At 40.1% G+C, this 19,351-nt stretch overlaps 2 long non-coding RNA genes across 8 annotated transcripts in view; one reads left to right on the top strand and one right to left on the bottom strand.

Moving 5' to 3' along the window:
• The window catches only part of LOC26530464 (uncharacterized), a 31,430-nt gene extending 27,773 nt beyond the window's left edge, over positions 1-3,657 (bottom strand). Inside the window, exons 1-2 of one of the 2 annotated variants that reach the window (XR_011417433.1) lie at positions 3,401-3,657; positions 2,924-3,313 (exon numbers count right to left, since the gene is read on the bottom strand). This is a non-coding gene — a long non-coding RNA (uncharacterized lncRNA). Of the gene's footprint in view, positions 1-2,923; positions 3,314-3,396 lie in introns of both variants that reach the window. The other variant, XR_001449695.3, reaches the window with a different exon arrangement.
• On the top strand, positions 1,702-15,633 carry LOC116652111 (uncharacterized). Of its 6 annotated transcripts, none has more exons than XR_011417432.1 (3): positions 1,702-1,919; positions 12,501-13,778; positions 14,753-15,627. It is a non-coding gene; the product is annotated as an uncharacterized lncRNA (long non-coding RNA). The 6 variants fall into 6 exon arrangements; XR_011417430.1 differs by lacking the exon at positions 1,702-1,919 and adding an exon at positions 10,826-11,146 and having other exon boundaries at positions 11,220-13,778; positions 14,753-15,633; XR_004305116.2 differs by lacking the exon at positions 1,702-1,919 and adding an exon at positions 10,834-11,101.
• Positions 15,634-19,351: the final 3,718 nt, after the last annotated feature.

Below are 19,351 nucleotides of genomic sequence, written 5' to 3'. Positions count from 1 at the left end.
TTTGTAATATTTTACGCATGTTTCTGAATAGCAGGAAGGCCGCTTTATCATCATTGAGAGCTCTGTCCTCGCGTATGATGTCATTTTTTGATACTGTTTTTTTTTTTTGTATTCCGAAAACGCATCTGAACTCATCTATTGTCATGACAAATTGCATGTTCTGAGATAAACTAGATAAATGCTATGTATCTGAACACACACTAGTGTGCGCGTGTGTGTGTGTGTGTGTGTTTGTGTGTGTGTGAGCAATTCTAATAACATAGTTCGCTTATCTGGCTCTTATCAAATTATGGTCATGGTTAGATATGTGCCTTTTTTTTCTGGCAATTACGTAGGCCTCGCACAAACTTTTGATGGAAAATAACGTTTGCGTCAATGTTGCTTTTATAATCGTATACCCTGTATTCATGTGGGAAAGGATATAATGTTTTTATGCGAATGTATGTGCAAGCATATATGTACATATATTAGATATTCTTGATTGACAGCAATAAATTTGTAATCGATCTTTTCCGCTCTGCAATACTATCGATAATTATCGATGCCTTGTATCTTGACCTCATTAAAAACCATCGCCAATATCGCATAAAATGGGAAAACTTTTGAAGATAGAGCCTTCCACTTGACTTTCGCTTGACATATTTAGAGCCTAGAAATTTCATAGCAATAGGACCACAAATATCGGAGTTATTCAAGACCGCATTTACAAAAGTGAGGCATCTCAGGAAGAAGAAGCACTGCTAAGCAGCTTCTCTTTGTGTGTGTGTGTGTGCGTTCTTATATATGCTTCAATGCATACTCGCTGTCGTTTATAGGGTATCTGCCAGTCGGTCACACACAACTGGAGCACTTTTGGTTTTTTTTTCGTTTTCTGCTTTTATCTTATCGGGCAACATAAGCGGAAAAAAAATACAATAAATTGACGAAAAGTGTCCAAAATATTCGAAATGCTCAGTTTAAGTAGAGTATTTGATTATAACACAAAATAAAGTTTAATCTTCAAGCCTTTGAGCTAACCCCCTAGCCCTTTCCACAACACACACACCCACACACACACACACACACACATGCAGTCATATCTGTAGTTGTAATCGATAAATTTACAGTTATCATTACAAGAACATTACGCATTTTGGGCCCAAATTGAAAAATGATAAAAGTTAACAAAACAACTGTTTATTTCCTGGATGTGCCTCTAGCATAGTTCTTTTGTCTTAACTGTAAATGTATGCATGTATGCATGTATGTATGTGCATACATCAATTCGGCAATATCTAAGCCAAAGCTAAATCTAGCCATCTCTTTCCCTCCTTACATATATTGCAGCTGAAAATGGCATTTTGTTGTTGCTTAAGCTGCTTGGCATAATTATAATACCCTTTATATAGACATAATACCCTTTGCAGGCTATGAGCTTTTCTTGTTGCTTGATAACCTTCACAATGCGTTTGCTTGAGACCAATGACAATGACATGCATTCAACTACATACATGCATGCCTGTGCATGTGTGTGTGTGTGTGTGTGTGTAAGCTACAGCAGCCGGCAAATGTCAGGGGAAAGAGCGACACGAACACATGTGTAATATTGCACGTGCAGCGCAGACAACAGAATTACTGAGAGTAAGCGCAGGCGTAAACCATGCCTGAAAACAACAAATACACAAAAATTCCCATTTATTTTTTTATAAGTAGTATTTCATTTCCCCTGTCACCAAAAGTTGTCCCTATTTGGGCACAATTTTGCGGCGAATTTCGGGCAGCCCAACCCCACTTACACTCAACGAGAGACGACTGTCAATATGGAAGGGCAGAGCGAGAGAGCACGGGCGAGAGCGCAGGCGCGCTCAAATGGGATGCAAGAGCATTGACAAAACTGACAGCTGCATTTGATGTTAACGGTGAAGAAAGAGCGAGACAGAGTGAGTGGTTAAACATCTGCGTATGCATGTATGTATGTATGTATACACACAGCTGGCTTACAATACCGTTAAAATTGGCAGCATTGTTAGTGTAGCTTTTAGTTTGTTATTTTTTTTTTCGCATTCGTTTTATTTGATGGCGATTTTTGTTTTGTTTTTTTTTTTTTTTTTTGTGTGGCATCTCGTGAAAAATGTTTCATGCCCTTTTTTAGACACAAAGCAAATGGTTTTCACTTTTTATGCTGCGTTAGATGAAATCCACGGCAGCACACAAATGGACTTAGAGCTAGAGCCAGAGAGCGAGCGAGAGAGAGCTAACAGCAAAGGCCGATATCGAGATGCAGGCCATATGGGCAATTGTCGTTGTTGTGGAACGAGTGTGATCAGTGTCTGCATGTATGTATGTATGTATGCATGTACATCTGAATATGTGTGTGCTCTACATTTCGCCACCAAAAGCCACTCACTTGAGCATCGCATAGAAATTCGCAGCGCTTTGGTTATCACTCAATCAACCGCAACACAATTGTGCGTTAAATAGCTAAGCTGAGCTTTAACTGAACGAAAGCATTCGATATTTATACATTAAATGCTCCACCGTATTGTAGGAGTCAGGGGAAAGGGTGGTGAATGTCGAAAATAGAACAAGAGCGGCCGATTGATGCATCCTACATAGTGTATAACCATATTTGGCATTGCATTTCGGTGAGCTGCAGTCGAACGAGCTGCTCTTTCTAAACGAGCGTATGCGCACAAGAGAGACAGAGAGAGAGAGAGAGGATGAGAGAGCGCGTGTGGGCGCATGCGCATTAGCCATGCTCAGGGGCCAGTCTGGCATACATACATACATATGTGTGCAGGCATAGCATAGCACACACACACACACACACACACACACACACACACACACACACACAAGCACACAGCTGCATAAAAAGGGGCCAGACCGGAAAACACTCAAAAGGCAAGAAAAATAATACAAATGAATTTGAACTTGAACTTACCGCGCCCTTCTCTCTATGATGCACGTCTGCACTTTGTTTTGTGTGTGTGTGTGTGTGTGTGTGCGTGGGTGTGTGCGCAGGCTACCAAAACGCCGGAAAATACACACCCAACTATGCATGTGTGCATGTCTGTGCGTGTGCATGTCTATATACAGATATGCATATATGCACATATATTGAATCATAAGCGCGTCGTCATCGTCAGCTAAATCTTTGTCGCCTGTCATGTCCAATTTGAGTTGTTCATTATTGTATAATAAAAACACACACACACACACAAATCGATTGTGTACGCACATTGCCGGCGGATCCTAAGACTCCATTCTCTTACTCCCGCTTCCTCTCCCATTCTCTCTGGCTTTCTTGTGGAGCCTCGCATCGTTCGCTGTCCTATGCAAGTGGAATATTAACGAATTTCACGTTGTGAATATAATTTTTGCCGGTCCTCAACTTCAACTTATATATGTACTTACCTACATGCATAAATATGTATATACATATATAGTATATAGTAATAAATGTATGCAGCTTTTCCCTTTTATTTTCTTATTGTTGTGTGCTGTGAACGTGTTTGGCCTTTTTAATGCGCCTCCGTTTCCGCAGTGAGTGAGTGACTCTTTGATCAGCGCCCAGACACACACACACACACACACACACACACGAGGCACAGGCATGCATGCACACGCAAAAATGTACATGCATACGCATGTACGCCTGCTGTGAGAGTGGATCATAAATCTGCAGCCCACGCAAGAGCTTAAGAACTGTGCGTTAAATTTGCATAGAAAGCTTACGCTCTCACTCAAACGCTTGGCTCTCTTAAATTTAGGCTATGCAGCATTATTGATAGAATGTTTGGTATTTTTATAAATCGAACGATTAGGTGTTTTTTTTTTTTTGCCTGTTTTCTGCAGTTTATTTGCTTTTTGCTGATAAGCAGCTAAATAAGTAGTATCGCAGCTTGGCGATATGAAAACACCTGCAATTGTAGAAATACGTACCTGCTTATTAATAATGAAACCGCAGGCTTTGCGATTCATAAGCAGACACGTTTCCCACTAAGTTTACCTGTCGGGCATTTGCGTGGCCAATTCTGAAAACTTAAAAAAATACATACATATGAAACTACTTTGCAACTCCCTTTATGACTCATAGCGTGTTGTACATATATATGTACATATGTATATGTGTCTGCTGTTTGCAGTGACAGCCCCCCTCCTCGCCAATATGCCGCACACCCGCATATTGCAGCATTTGTCTCTTATGCTTAAGCCTTGTTTTTTTTTTTTTTTGGTTATGTGTTCGTTCATTTCTTGTTCTTTCCTTACGTTGTTTTCATGCTTTGCTTTTGTTTCTTTTTGGCAGCAGCGGAAGCGCTTCCCAGACCCAGACTCGGACCCGGCGCCACGCCCTTTTGAACTGCCATAAATTAACACCCCGCGGGGCCCCGCATGCGATGCGCATTGCTCTTGAGCGCCGCTCTCGAGGGCCGAGCCTTGTTTTTGAGTGCATTTTCTTCTTCTTCTTCTTCTTCTTCTTCTTCTCCTTCTTCTGCTTCAAAGAGTTGCGGGCAATCGCTACTCGCTCTTTGTTTTCTTCGTGCATGACTTTATCAGCGAAGCAGCAACAAGCAGCAGCGCGCTTAATGGATGCCGACTTTCAAATACCCTTTCGCAACATATGAATTAACTCGCTTTTCTCTCAATTGTGTATTATATTGAAGATGTCTTCTTCTCGTTGAAAAAAATTTAAGCCTCTATTTTTGAGTAATTCCTGATGCAACGCTGTATATCGATACCAAGTCTTGTCTACATATCTAAGCCAAGGATTTAGTTCAGATGTACTGTAAAATATATTAGGTTTTTTATCTTAAGCCAAGCCTGTTACCTAAACGGAATACCCTCGGTTAGGGTAGCGAGCCGAAAAGATGCTGCTTAAGAAGAGAGATGTTTTTCTTTTCTTTTTTTTCTCGAAGTGCGCTACTTGGGCTTGCGATTGCCCATATACATATATCATGCATATATGGGTGGGCATACATTTATTATCGCTGGTATATATATATATATAGTTTGGGTTCTTATCGTTGAGCTCGAAATTTATGCGCAATGCAGCCGGAAAGTCAGAGAACGCGCCCATATTTGGCCAGGCCGATAATGAAAGCCGGCTGATTAGTCATATGCGTGTGTGTGTCCGTATGTGTGTGTGTGTGTGTGTGTGGCCGGCCGTTGCACCACCCAAACACTGTGGCCTGCATAATTCATTGATGGTTTTTGTTGACGAGCCCACAACCCCTAGCATACACCCCCGGCAATAACAGCTGATTGAAGCCGACTGCGAGCCACCCTCTCGCCCGTTGTGGTTGTGGTGGTTGCTCTTGTTATACCCTGCAAAAAAAATGAAAATTCGCAAAAAGCGTACGCTCATTTTTGGGCGTATTTATGTAACAGGCAGAAGGACGCATCTCCGAGCATATATACACATATATATATTCTTGATCTGGACGAGAATATAGCCATGTCCGTCTGTGTGAACGCTCCGGGCTCGAAAACTGCGCAGCTGCAGACTTGAAATATATGAACATTATCTGTATGCTTTCAATATCTTCAATAATGTCGATACTTGGCGAGACCTGATATTTGCAATATATATTTTCATTTATCATCACATTTCAATATCTATGGTATGGCATATTGGCTCATTTTGAGGAGAATCGGACTCTATGGTCCGAGTCTATATTCGGACGTATGCATTACCCATTGTCGAAGCTTGAGTCTTGGCTTAAGGGTATCTGCTAGTCGGGCATTTTCGTCGGTTTCGCTTGCGACGCCCACGATATCGAGTCGCTCGCATGTTGTTAACCCAGGCCCGACCGTTTCCGGTGCACGCACAGGGCGTGCAGTGCGCCTCTCATCCTCAACCCTCAGGCTGACCAAAAATACGGAATAGAAAAAGAAAAACAAAAAAAAAATAGAAACGGGCTCAAGGTTGCGCCAACGTCGCGACGACCCTTCCTTTTCGCGTGTTACGCAGAGCAACCACCCCAGACAGCATGGGTGTGCGCGCGTGTGTGTGTGTGTGTGTGTGTCTACTTCTTGGAAGGGCGGTTCACCCCTATGCCATATGTGCATACCCCATCAAACGGCGCTTGGGTGAGGCGAATAATTTTGCCAAAACTTGCAAAAATTACTCGAAAATAAATAACATGTGGGCAAGCTAAAAGCACGCTTGTCCGACTGACAAATACCCTGTAGAGAAATGTGAGCGCTTCGTTTTTGCAGATAACTTTCAGCTAGATTGCGCAACTCTTCTGAAATTTGTTGCATTTCGTATAAGTATTACCTATATAGAATCTGAACCGGATCTTTATCTTAAAAAAATAGTAAGAATTGTTATAGATATAGGATATATAGGAAATATTCAGAAGCAGCTTTTCTCTCAGTGTAAAGATCTATTGTACAAAAAATTGCACAAAGGAAGAAAACGTTTTCATTTAAGATCTGTGAGTTTCTGGAATTGTTCTTTTTGAACTAGCTTAATTTGAGAGTGTAGATATTTTAAAAAGGATAAAACTTAAAAGTTCTTAAGCCTTTCTCTCAGTGTACAGAGTGTATTTTGATGAAAAGTCTGTCATATTTTAGATAAGTCCGCAAGCCAAATATCTCTGAAAGAAATATGCAAATGCAGAGAGAAGCAGATAAAGTCGACGTCTGATAATGGGTCATCATGCGTTTGCCTCAATATACCCACTGGCATACGATTCGGCATTACAGGGTATCAGATGAAATGAAATATATAAATAAAAAAGACCCAACTGGCATGCCTCGCGCACGTGTCACTTTCACAACTGCCATTGGAAAATCCACGGTGGCTGGGGAGCGGAGGAAAAGCCGTCTGCGACCCAGACGCCTATTGGGTGAGTCATACGCATTGATTTTGCGATAATTCGCATCCATTGCCATCAAACAGCAGCTCTTCAGCTGGCTCGGCCTGGCTTATAAATAATGCATCCGAATGCGACGGTGCAGAAAGCACTTTTCGTTTTTCAGCCGCAGACTCCGAAATGGAAATGCAATGCGTCACGCTCTGGTTTTTCCCAAATAATTCGCTCTGTTTTTCCCCTTTTTGTTTTGCTTTTTTTTTTTCTCGAAAATTCGTTGAAAAAAATCCCATTGCTGCATATGCCCAAAATGCCCATCGCAACCTTATCGCTGGGTGTTAACCGATCTGTGATTCAGACCCTTCAAGAGCCCATCGATACGTCTTCTGCTTATCGCTCTTTGGTAAAAATATGGCAGCTTATTGTGTGAGGCCACACCGAATGCCCTAAGCTAACTTCTTGCTGAACCATTTCGTATATTTTGACATTCATTTATTTATTTGACATAATTCTAGTATAAGCCCAACTAGGCACAGTTGTTGACCCAGTGTTAAAGGAACTGTCCCATGCAGGCTGCACTTTTGTCGCTTGTAATTCTCAACATGTTAAAGGCGTTCGCCTGCCCACAGTGCATAATAAGGTCTGCTGATGTTCGAAACTTGGATTAGCCTAAGCTTTAGCAGTAAGGTAAATAAGTTAGTAAGGCCTTAGCATAAAAGGTAAGTGGAGTAAATGGCTTCGGGTTATATCACAGCGTAGAAATGGACAGAGAGACAGAAACAGCTACGTTGGCTGGGTGAATCTGACTGATTCAGTATACCCTGTAACTATTGAACTGGGAAATATATCAGGTATATCAGATACTTCTATTGCAAGCACATATTTCGTTTATTCCAAAGTTTCTAAGGATTACTCAAAGAATTTGTTAATTGCACATCCAAAATATTTGAATATTAAGATATCACAACATTGAACAAAAATCAAATAATCTACCGCAGCTTACAGGGCATCTCCCAGTCGTGCACTCTCTACTTAAACACTCTTAGTGGCTATTAACGGTTTCTTTTAACTTTTCAACTGTTGAGTTAATTTTCTATGCACATCTCCAAACGTAACTCGTTTGTAGCAAACGCCTTTTACTGCTGCTGCAGCTGGCTTGAATTCAAAATACGAATTTGAAATTTCAGACTAAGTAACAGACACAAATATACATATACAGATACAGATGCAGATACAGATACAGATACAGATACAGATACAGATACAGATACAGATACAGATACAGATACAGATACAGATTCAGATACAGATACAGATACAGATACAGATACAGATACAGATACAGATACAGATACAGATACAGATACAGATACAGATACAGATACAGATACAGATACAGATACAGATACAGATACAGATACAGATACAGATACAGATACAGATACAGATACAGATACAGATACAGATACAGATACAGATACAGATACAGATACAGATACAGATACAGATACAGATACAGATACAGATACAGATACAGATACAGATACAGATACAGATACAGATACAGATACAGATACAGATACAGATACAGATACAGATACAGATACAGATACAGATACAGATACAGATACAGATACAGATACAGATACAGATACAGATACAGATACAGATACAGATACAGATACAGATACAGATACAGATACAGATACAGATACAGATACAGATACAGATACAGATACAGATACAGATACAGATACAGATACAGATACAGATACAGATACAGATACAGATACAGATACAGATACAGATACAGATACAGATACAGATACAGATACAGATACAGATACAGATACAGATACAGATACAGATACAGATACAGATACAGATACAGATACAGATACAGATACAGATACAGATACAGATACAGATACAGATACAGATACAGATACAGATACAGATACAGATACAGATACAGATACAGATACAGATACAGATACAGATACAGATACAGATACAGATACAGATACAGATACAGATACAGATACAGATACAGATACAGATACAGATACAGATACAGATACAGATACAGATACAGATACAGATACAGATACAGATACAGATACAGATACAGATACAGATACAGATACAGATACAGATACAGATACAGATACAGATACAGATACAGATACAGATACAGATACAGATACAGATACAGATACAGATACAGATACAGATACAGATACAGATACAGATACAGATACAGATACAGATACAGATACAGATACAGATACAGATACAGATACAGATACAGATACAGATACAGATACAGATACAGATACAGATACAGATACAGATACAGATACAGATACAGATACAGATACAGATACAGATACAGATACAGATACAGATACGATACAGATACAGATACAGATACAGATACAGATACAGATACAGATACAGATACAGATACAGATACAGATACAGATACAGATACAGATACAGATACAGATACAGATACAGATACAGATACAGATACAGATACAGATACAGATACAGATACAGATAAGATACAGATACAGATACAGATACAGATACAGATACAGATACAGATACAGATACAGATACAGATACAGATACAGATACAGATACAGATACAGATACAGATACAGATACAGATACAGATACAGATACAGATACAGATACAGATACAGATACAGATACAGATACAGATACAGATACAGATACAGATACAGATACAGATACAGATACAGATACAGATACAGATACAGATACAGATACAGATACAGATACAGATACAGATACAGATACAGATACAGATACAGATACAGATACAGATACAGATACAGATACAGATACAGATACAGATACAGATACAGATACAGATACAGATACAGATAGATACAGATACAGATACAGATACAGATACAGATACAGATACAGATACAGATACAGATACAGATACAGATACAGATACAGATACAGATACAGATACAGTTTGATCGAACGGTATTTAAAAAAGTTTACTTTCGCAAAAATTTGCTTAATAATTGAACCAAAATTGAAAAATAAAACTTTTGTTGTGATGTTTGTCGCACGTTCACTGAAATTCTGATTAGCTAGTGAAAGTCTTTCACTTTGTTGGACCGCTGCAATACCGTTAAACCATATCTTTGTGTGTGTTTTTTGCGCCACTGATGAAAAGCTAGAGCTATAAATATAATTAACTGCTCAAATAAAATCAACATATGTATTTCAATGGATAGCTAAGAGTTTTAATATGCATTTTGAAAAGTTGTATAGCCCTTGTATATCATATGAATCTACCTATTCATAGCCCCAAAAAAAAAAGCCCAAGAGTTCACCTGTGTCGATTAAATCGCATTGCAGTTGGCTTTAGCTGGAAAACTCATGCAAACGGATGTCTTAATATGCGCACATGACATTCTGTCGATTTGTCGTTAAGACCAAAAAGGCTACGTAAATTTGTAAGGCCCAAAATGGGGCGTTTAAATTGCGACGGCTTCCTGAGGCGCAATAGTTAAACGCCGGATGCAATGCCTTTTACAGCAGGAGAGAACGAAAGAGAGAGAGAGAAAGAGAGCAAGAGAGTGTTCAGATTCTGTTGTCATCTCTAGCTAAAGCTTAGATCACAGCGGGAGCAGCCAAAATATGGCAACATTGTCAATTTCCGTTGCTCGAAATACAAAAATCGTTACAGTTTGAAATCCAAAAAAAAAAACAACATAGAACATACACACGCACACACACACAAACACACAGGCAAACATACACACAAACTTAGCAGCATGTACATTTTAGGTAAAAATTCAATATAAATCAGCAAAAGAGCGGGAGAGAGAGGGAAAAAAAACAAAAAGCTTGGCGTTGTTTCATTCAAAATGGCAACGGCCAAATGCGGCAGCGGCAGCGGCAGCGATGTCGACGTCGACAGTGACGCCAGCAGAGACAGCTCAATGTCAATGGCTTTGGCGCAGCTACGCATGCGCTCGAGTGTGCGTGCGTGTGTGCGGCTGAAAGCGTCGAAAGGCAAAATAAATTATGCAAAATAAAATTAAAATTCACAAATAAAAACAAACAAAAATGCCAAAAGCATTGAATTGTTTCTGATTGCTGCTGCTGTTTATTGTTTTCCTTGCAAAAAATAACATTTGTTCAATAAACACATGCATACATATACATACATATACTAGCCTTCCAACTTTCAAACTTCGCAAGTGAATATTCCAAGCAACAAGAAAAACACTCCAAAAGTACCAAATGTAACAGCAAGCCCATATGTACATGTGTAGAGTTTTTGTTTGCATGTATGTACATAAAGTCTCCAATTTATTGTCATAGTTAGTGTTATTGTTATTGCCGAGTGTATTTTATTTTTAGCTCCAAGCTGCCTAGACTAGAAAGTGAAAAGTGCGCAGATAGAAAGCACGAATTACCGTATTCAATGTCTTCGTGAACTTCTACTTGAGCCAACACATGACATGCGCATGTTTTGGTGCTGTTCGAAGCTTTCAAGGCAACTGGATGCCACTCCGAGGATCATTGAGTATAAAATGCCGAGTGATGTGCTATAAGCATGGTAATTTTCTTTCGCTCATTAGACAGCCGCCGTTCTAGACACTTCCAAGCAGCCGCTGGCTCAAGATGCATAAGAATGTATCGCAAACATGCATGTATGCATGTGTGCATGTGTGCATGTATGCATGTGTGTGTGTGGCTCCCATTTCCAGCTGCCTAAGCACCGTTGTTGAGACCATTTGAAATAACTGTGCACATTACTGGATATAAAAATAGATGCGCTTTAAAGCTACGCACATACATATATGTATAGATATTAACATTTTAACATATGTTAATACACATGCATACATATGTATACATATAAAATGTTTGAGCGCATACACATGCATGCATGCATATGCAAAACACATTATATGGCTAATTGAAAAAAAAAAAAAACAAATAAAAAGAAGGTTTCTATGTTGCTGCCTAGTGCTGTAAATTTTGTATTTCTTCTTTTTTGCTGCAGCCAGTTTCTTCCGTTGTTTGAAAACAAGTTTATCGGATTTTGTGCCGCTTCGACTTCTGTTTTTCTTAACATTTCAAACGTAACTGTCAACAATGGGAGACGAAGACGTCGCCAACGTTGTTGTTGCTGTTGTTGTTGTTCTCCTTCTTCTTCTTGCTGCTGCTGTTACGGCTACAGGTGCGCGCCGGCTGAGGCTGCGGCTGCGCGGCAGCTGTTCGCATTTGATTTGTGAACTGTCGGGCAACGGGAACGCATGCCCTCTCGCTCGCTCGCTCGCTCGTTTAGCACAGAGTCGTGATTAAATGTGTTTGTGTGTGTTAAATATGCTCAATTATTAACATACATACATACATGCATACATATGTATGTATATCCTCTTGCGTGTATTTGCTATTGTTTTTGCGTGGCGCGCTTTGGGATCACATTCATGTATTTTGTTTACCGTTCACCTAGTTTGCGCCGCTATTGTAAAAATAAACGGCAAGCGTTTTGTTTCAATCTACTGCGTTGTCTATTATTGTTCCGATTGTTATTGTTTTTAGCAACTCGTTTTTGTAGCTGTTGTTGACGTTGCTTTCTTCGATGTTTCATATGCAAATTGTCTAACTGAATTTTTGTACTTTTCATTTCAGCCGAATGAATCATTCCAATAACATGGAATTAAGCTGCCGCGTCATGTTTCAATGCGACCCTCAAGCCGCCCCAGTGATGTTGTGTGTGTGTGTGCGTGTGTGTGTGTGTGTGTAAGGCGAGCTTGTTGTCCACGTCCGTGTGGGAAGAGAAATGACTCATTGAGCGCGCTCCCCTCTGCTCCCCATGGTCAATGTCTAATTCCAATGATAAGCACGATTCGCTCTCGGCTAAACAGCCGCTGGAATGCGCACTCGAGCCAGAATTTATTTATGGTTGAGTCATTGGACAATTCATTGGGTTTTTATCAGTATCAACAAATGAAATGCACATTAATTTCATATTTTTATTTAGTTGCTGACAAACAAATGTTTATCACTCAATTTAGTTAATCGCTATGTGTGTATGTGTGTAGATATGTGCATATGTGTGCATGTATGCCTTTGTTTTTGTTGCTTTAATATTTATTGGCGGCCTGGGCAATTGTAATGGACGTGAGTGTTCACATATTTATATCTATGATAACGGCAACAAGGCGCCCCTAGCTGCTGCTGGGCCAGTGTTGCCATATCTTTAAATAAGCAACACACTTAAGTTAAGTATGTGCGCGTAAGTGTAAGTGATATGCATGTGTGTGCGTGTGTGCGTGTGTGTGCCCGCATGAGATAGCTTTCAGTACAAAGCCCAGTTCCGTTATAGATCAGCGTCATATCCGCTGATTGGAACGCCTGAAAGTGCGACAACTTATGGATTCTGTTGACAATAAATGCTTAAGGCGACGCCTTCACGCAATGCTTGCCACGTGCAGCGCCTCATTTTCAATTTGGGTGTGACCAGTTCCTCCTGTTGCACGCACGTCACAGCCCACACTAATGCACACACACACACACACACACACACACACACACACACACACACGCACGCACTCAGGCACACGCAGGGATTCACGTGCGTTTATTTTTTTCAATTTGTTTAATTGCTGACCAGCGGCAGAGTTGCCAACTTTATTTGAATTTGTTGTCTGTTTAATTGATGTTGTTCACACGCACACACACTCACACACACACACACACACACACACACACACACACACACAACAGCGCACGCCCAGCTGTTAGCGGTGAACCGTAACAACCCTGCGAAAAGCTTCAGCAAAGCCGCCGACCCAAAATTCACCTGGAATGGGAACAGCAATGCGAGTGGGAATGGAAATGGGAATTAGATCGTGTGTGAGTGGGCGGCGCTCTACACAAACGTTTGCGCCAGTACACGCTACATATGTAAGTATAACACACACACACACGCACACACACACACACCCACACACACACACACACACATAGGCGTCGCTCGTTTTGATTAAAAAACCACTTAAGGTTTTATTTTTGCAACCCACATTCTTGCGGCCGCGGCCTTCTTTAGATACGCTGTTAAAGTGGAGACTCGCTAACAGTGGAACGCAACGGCCGCTAACAGAGTGCACTCTCCAAGCATGAGACACTGGCGCCATCTACAGCGACAAGCAATTGATAGAAATGTGTCAGAGCCATAAAAGAAATTGATCTAAATTTTATTTGAAAACATAAATAAAAAGCAATTAGCGGCCATAGCGTGTGCTCACTGTAGTTCAATTTATAGTAGTTTTAGTTGTCACAGTTACTTCACCATGCAAATATGTTGCTTTAGCCATATAAATGCAACGTCTTATAATACACGTGTGTGTGTGTGTGTGTGTGAACTGTCATATTGAAAAGCTGTCGAATTTATGCACAGTTTTTTGGAGAGTTTTTAAATAGTTTGCTACGTAAGTGGAGATTACAGCAGTTCCAGGGCCACGCACGTGATGTTCGTACATCTGAAATTTGTAGAGAAACTCAAAAAAACGAAAAATGTACATAAGTATTTTTTGTTTATTATTTTTTTTGGTATTTTCATAGAGTATTCGCTTGAAGCAGCTGTACTTTAGACTTTACATGGTTCGAATAATTTGTCTGGGTTAATTAAAATGACCCTTAACCGAACTATTAGTTAGTTCTCTTTGCATATTGTTGAGTTTAATTGTTGCTGGAGACACTTGCATATGTAGGGTATAAGCGCTAGGCGAATAAATAACTTTTTTGGCTAACTCAACTCGTTCTGTCTTCAAAGTTGAGAATATCTGAATTCTGGAATTCTTTCTATCTATCAATCTTTATAATACAATATACATTTATCGTTAGGAAGAAACATTGGTATATATACGTTTTGTCTCTAGCCTTTTCGCAGCTCGCAGTTCCCATCCCAGATTGACGCTAATCAGATACTTACTATGCCCAGCGAGGCGACGTTACGACGTTACGACGTTAAAAAATGGCAAACAACAACATCAAAATAATGGAAAATCCAGTCAGACGCCGGCATCAGGTTCGCTCACAGTCGGAGTCTCGCCGACGCTGATGCCGCAGTATGAAAAAAAAAATAAAAATAAAATAATAACAAAGTAGCTAAATAAAAAAAGTAAGAGTGCAGCCTGACGAATGCCCGACTGGCAGATGCCCTGCATCCATGCAGACTTAGCTTTATGCACGCTAATGCAAACATGAAAGAAACATTCTTGAAACTGTTCGGTGCTTATTGTCCGATCCATGTAAAATTTTCAGTGCTTATGGCATAGAAGTATGATAATGAAGCTCTAATGGGAAATGGAAATGGAATCCTGCTCGAAGGGGGGGAAGGTCCCACCCAGTCGCCAGTTACCGCTGCACATGCGAGTGCACCCCATTTCTGCTTTTCAGCGATTACAGGGTATCAAAGTTGAGAAATAAAAAGCTTAAGAAAAAGTGCGACTCAGACGGGGTCTGCTGTCTGGGACTCCCACAATGCGCATGTATCACGTACAATTGCTGTAACACCTTCGGCTGCGGTTGCTTTGCCAACCAGAGTTGCCGAGCAAAGAAATGCCAAGCCCCCCCCCCCCCCTTCACCCATTCCGCAGCGGACAACCCATAACTATTTGCTGTCTGACGACTGAGTGACTCAATGAAATTTTCAGTTCGCCCAGCGAGCAAATATTCTGCGATAAATTGTTACAAAAGAAAAAAAAAGTATCTGAATGTAATGAAAATATATATAAAATAAATAATTATGGAATCTAATGAAATATACGGCATACGATAATAAGTTTTCCCAACAACATTCTAAGCAAATTCCTAGGCTTGAATCGAATCGAATTTTCTGAATATTGTTATTTTAAAGAACATACTCGAAATCTAGTTCTCGTTAAAGCCTTGCTACCAAAAATTCGAACCAGTGTGGTTCAAACCCAGTTTGGCAGTCTTGATCACAATATAACTGTTTGCTGGATTAATGCTCTCTCTCTCTCTCTCTCGCAGCTGTCTCTTTCTAGTTTTTCATGCTTTGTTGACCACAAAATTTTGGAATTGGCTAATTATTTAGCTGTGGCAGCGCACCTTTTGTTCACCCACAGCAAATCAAATGGTTGGACACACTGGCAGTCAGAGAGAGAGAGAGAGAGAGCGACAGGGGGGAGTGGGGTGGGAGGCAGAAGGAGAGACAAATGCATGAGGCACGCACAAACATAGCCGTGCATTGGCCACAAAGTGAAATTGTGAAAAATTGCGCACCGCACAACAATAAAACATCATTTTTCACTTTTCCGAAAGCCGTTTAAAATTCTGCCAGCTTTTCGTCTCACGCAATATGCCCGTTAGCTGGCAATTAGAGATGAGACATTTTGTCAAGCACATGCACAATTATCGATAAGTTTACATGCTGCTCATCTCTAGCGGCTGCACGCTCACAATTAGGCGAGCAATTAACAACTATTTGGCATTCGAGCATTTTGTATTAACATTTTCATGCAGCTATTTGTGGCACTGCTTCACATGCGCACGCATTTAACTCGGAGTGCCCATATACCCCACTCCAGGCTGTCAATTATTGGCTATTATACTAATGAGATTGGTAAAAAGATGAGCTTGAAATAAGGTTTAGCTTGGCAGGCATTTCAAAAAGGTATGCTCGAAATGCTGTAGAAAGTGTATTATACCAAAGGGTATACCCTGTAAAAACATATGGGTAAATGTTTTGCCCGATTCTATTGATTGAGCTATGCTTCATTAGACTCATTAGACTGCATAGCGGTTTCATTAGACTCATCAGCCAAGCAGTCTAATGACTCTAATGAAGCAAGCTATTGTCAGTCGATGCATTGATATTCCTTCAAATTTATTTAACTTTGTACTAACAATAGTAATAAAACATATTTTAATTAATTTTGTAGCCAGTAATAGGTGCGTCTAAACTCGAAATGACGCCCAGTTTGCAATTAAACGTTCGCACTCTAATTAACTAAGCAATTAATGAGATTTTGGTGCATGGCTTATAATGGTCAAACTGGTCACACCTGTCTTTCTAAAATATAAAAAACTTGTAGTGAAAATGTGCAAGTTTTCAGTGTGACCAAAAGCGACAAAGCAACTGCAAGTGCAATTGTGGGGCGCGCGAGAGAGAGACAGAGAGCGAGAGAGCGAGGGGCTGCATACACATGTTAATACCAAATACGCGCCTAAAATGCCAAATTAATTGCGAAAAATGTAAAAATTTTCTCATTCAATGACCTTGACAATGGCTTTGGCTTTGGCTTTGACTCGCGAGCTTCAGCTTGAGTCTAAGCTCGGGCTACAGCGTGCGCTCTTTATGGTTACAAAGTTCTCTGCGTGTATGCGAGCACACACACACGCGCATCAAACATATGCAGTGTGTATGTGTGGAGCGAGTGGCGGCTGTGCTTGTAACTGTCGCCGTCGCCGTCTGCTCTTTGCATTTACGTGCGCGCGCGCGCGTGTGTGTGTGTGTGTGTAGAAAACGTGACGAGCTGCAAACTTTTTGGAGAAAGGTCGTTGATCATGGCTCTTGTTGTAGTAGCCTTTGCTGTTGTTATTGTAGTAGTTTGTTGTTGATTATTGTGGATTGTTGTTGTATTTCGTCAACACATAGCGGTTTCAAAGTCATCAGCTACGTCAAAAGCGCCGTTTTTGGCCATTTAATTATTTCTAGTTTCAATCGAGCCAGCTGTGTGCACACACTCGACTCCCTTGACACCCCCTTTGCCACTGACAAGGCCGCAGCTCATCGGTCCATGCATGCACACACACACATACATACACATGCATGCATGTATATGCCTATGTTTATAGGCTTAGAACTGGCTGTTTACATTCCCATGTGCCTTGATGCTATTTCAAAGGGTTGAAAAGACAAAGGTGGGGCCGAAAACCAAATACCCTACAAACAAAACGTTTTTCCATTGCCATTAATTGACACGAATTTAATTGATTTAATCATCATTGTTAACAGCTTTACATATGTATGTACATACATATGTATGTATGTTGCATGCAAATGAATTAAATAGCTTTAAAACCAAAGCAACATTAACAAAGTATACTCTATAATAGGCTTAGAATATACACTTGCATACAAACATATAAAAAAAAGATCAGAGCTTTACACATTAAAACTAAAGAAAAATTCTACACAATACATATACATACATATGTACATATGCACGTAAATAGCCATTGATATGTAGGGTATATATGTATATATGTATGTATGTATGGGTGTTTAAAGCTTATCTGCGAAAGAGCAGATCCAGAACAAGAGCAAGAAGAGAAGACGAGCTGGCTGATTGGAATGCGAATGCTGACGTTGGCGAATACCAGTTAACACCATGAGAATTTCTTTAGCTATTCAGTTAAAATATGAAACTAAGACAACAACTGACAGCTCCCATTTCATATTAAGCGTCTGCCTTGAACAATTCCATGAACAGTGGCCAACAATCAGCGCTACATTCGATTTCTTCAAAAACAAAATACATACAGAGATAGATATACATGCATACATACATGCATATGAATCAAGTGACTGCCAACACAAACACAAAATATGTATGTATGTATGTATGTACATATATAGATAGAAATGCAATGCGATCGAATGATTGGCCAGCGTTCCCCAAATGTTTGTTGTTTTCTTTTATGCTGTACACGAGAGAGCACGCCTGCGTGAGCCTCTTTCGTTCTTGCTCGCGCTGTCTCTCCTGTTGTTGTTTTTTTTTTTTCTTTTTTGGCTGTTTCTGCTGATACTCGTGTCTGTAGCTGTATGTGTGTTCGTGCACGTGCATGTATTTATGCTTGCGCTATACAAACACGCACTAGCTTACAAGCACAGACATGTATGTATGTATGTGTGTATGTTGCGAGCCAAAGTGGTTGCTTTTGATATTTGTTAGTTATTTGTGCGTCATTTTAATTCAAAATAGGCAATTATTTAAACAATGATTAGTCAACCGGCAATAGTAAATATCACGGTTGCCGATGGAATGCGTCCGCTAGCCATGTATGAGCAATTGCCGTTACAAAAACACTGCGATTCGAGCAAACACACATACACTTACTCATGCATATGCATGTGTTGAATACACACAGCCTGCATGCATTTGTATGTACATACATACATATATGAGCTGCATGTTTGTACGCAGCTTTCCCCTCTCCGACGCTGCAAGCCATTCACACTGCACTCTTTCACTTTTAACACTGCTGCACGAGAGAGAGAGAGAGAGAGAGAGAGAGAGAGCGGTTTTGGCAATGCATTTTGGAAGGCCTGTTTTTAAGCCCAGCAAAATCGTACACTATGAGGTTTTTATCTATTAAATCTTGTAAATACTTTTAATGAAACAATAAGAGTGCGTATTTAACCGTTTAGCACTGGTACATTTTTAAAAATACGTTTTAAATATCAAATAAAATCAACCCCAGCGCCACAGAGCGGAGTTGAGTCAGCA

Source organism: Drosophila virilis, chromosome X (assembly GCF_030788295.1).
Source record: "Drosophila virilis strain 15010-1051.87 chromosome X, Dvir_AGI_RSII-ME, whole genome shotgun sequence".
Classification (NCBI taxonomy): domain Eukaryota; kingdom Metazoa; phylum Arthropoda; class Insecta; order Diptera; family Drosophilidae; genus Drosophila; species Drosophila virilis.
The sequence above is the reverse complement of the archived record's forward strand: the minus strand, read 5'-3'. Positions and strand labels throughout refer to the sequence as shown.